Raw genomic sequence first — 2,213 nt, 5'->3', positions numbered from 1 at the left:
GCCGTGCGTTGGTTGTTTCAGGAGAGTGAGTAATCAATTGGGGGGGGGGGGAGATAAACATCAATTCTCTTTGTCTCTCTCGGCTGTATCTCGACTCTCTCTTTGTTCTCTCTCGATTGCTTCTGGTTTTGCTCGGCTCTTTTTTGTTCTCGGCTATCATTTTCTTCCTTTTTGCTTCCCTGGGCTTCGTTCTTCTTCCTGTTTTTTTCCGGCGATCTCTCCGGTGAGCCGCCCCTGTATTCTGGTTGGCTTGGCTTTATACTACTCAGTTGGTATACATATATATATGTGTGTGTGCCATGTGTGTGCATATGTGATGTGTTATGTGTGTGATGTACTGTGTGTAACTGTGTGGTGTGTGTGTGGGCGGCGCATGGCCGTGTGTGCTGCGGTTGCTGCTCTGTGGTGTTTCTCAGTTGGGTTGATCAGCTGGGGATCTCAGTTGGGCTGGTGGTTTGGGCCTTGTTGGGCCGTTCATGTTCTGTTGGTTTGGATTATTGCAAATTTTAATTTTAATTCCTTTTATTGCAGGGAATTATTGATTAGCATTCGTTTAGCATTCGTGATAATAATTATTTGTGTTGGAAATGATTTTTTAAAATAATTGGTAGAATTTACGATGGAAACCCGAAATTAATCGGGTACCCGTAAATTTTACCGCCGTTGACGATGAACTTCGCTGAGTCACCGGTGGGCCGTGACGATCATTATCTGAGTCCTAATCTTAATAAATAAATAAAAATAAATCATATATTAGAATTGTACATAATAATTGCGTGATTGTGGAATTGGTAGTATATCAAGACTTGTGATTTGTTGGTTGTTGACGTCGAGTGGAATCGACGGGTAGTCATATAAACAAATATGATGTTGCCAAAATTTTCTAAAAATATATTGTAAATGTACATAATTATGTTCTACGTATTACCTCTATTTATGTTCAGGATATATGATTATGTGATAATGTGGATAAAAATAATACGAGTCGCGTTATCGGATTTGGGTTATTAGGATTTGAGGATATCAAGCATGTCGGTATAACTAATTAGGGTACTCTGTATTTGTAGATCCCAGTCGAGTTTTCCCAGGAACAAAGTCAGCGTGAAGGCTACTAAGGGTTTTGTAGAGCGTTGCAAGGCAAGTACCCCTGACCATTCTTTTATGGTTCAGTGCATATGAATAGCTAAATGTTTTACTTTCGTAATGGAACAGAAACGTTTTAAGTTGCGTATCCCCGTAGTTATAAATCACTGTTTTTAATCTGTTTTAGGGAGAAGTAACTTCGAAAGGTACCTATCTGGAATGGAATAATTTGTGAAATGGATTTTATATGTGTGCTGGTTAAATAAACAATTTTGAAAATGAGATAGGTACAAGTGTTTTGTAAACTAGAGAAAACGGTCAGATGTGGGATAAATTGGGGCCAGAGTAGGCCTATTGAGGTGGCGTAAGAGGCTAATTCGGATGCGCGCACTATAAAACCGATTAGTCCAGCAGGTCAGAGACCTGGCTAGTCTCTGAGTTCCGGAACAGGTAAATGGGATGGCAGTTAGAGTCGTCTGGTGTTGATAGCCTGATCAGCTGTCTTCACATATCCGCTACGTATCTGATTGGGATTTATGATTTACATAAGAGCATAAGTAGTTGATACAGCGGTTTTATAAAAGTGATTAGCACGCTAAAATTGGACTCTGGTATTTATACAGCACACTACTAGGTTGTTTTGATAAAGCATGCTAGTTAGTGATATCCAGTTATCTCTGATTTTCATTATGAAATGATGATATCATAATTACAGCTCTGTTCCTATTATTGTTACACTATTGCTTTTATTCCGTTGTTCATATGTTGGTGTTGCTGAGCGATTATGCTCACCCTTGCAAACTATTATGTATATCTCGCAGATGCCTAGAAGATCAGTCAGACAGACCCATGTTTCCGCCCCTACTGGACCCGGCTCCTCTGAGGTAGTTTGTATCAGGCCATGAGGTCTGATGAGTTGCTGAATAAAGTTAGTGTGTGTTAGATATTGAATAAAGGGTTTGTAATAATGAGAACCTGAATTATACTTGAACCTGGATCGGATCTTGGTTTGGGGTCAAGTTACTATATTTTAATAAGAATTATGTTATTTATATTTTGGTTATTGTGTTTGGTGACGTCAACTCCTGACCCCGGAGTTGAGGCCGTCACATTCATGTACTTAGAAAATT

Source organism: Apium graveolens, chromosome 4, assembly GCF_009905375.1.
Source record: "Apium graveolens cultivar Ventura chromosome 4, ASM990537v1, whole genome shotgun sequence".
NCBI lineage: Eukaryota > Viridiplantae > Streptophyta > Magnoliopsida > Apiales > Apiaceae > Apium > Apium graveolens.
This window is presented reverse-complemented; position numbering follows the sequence as displayed.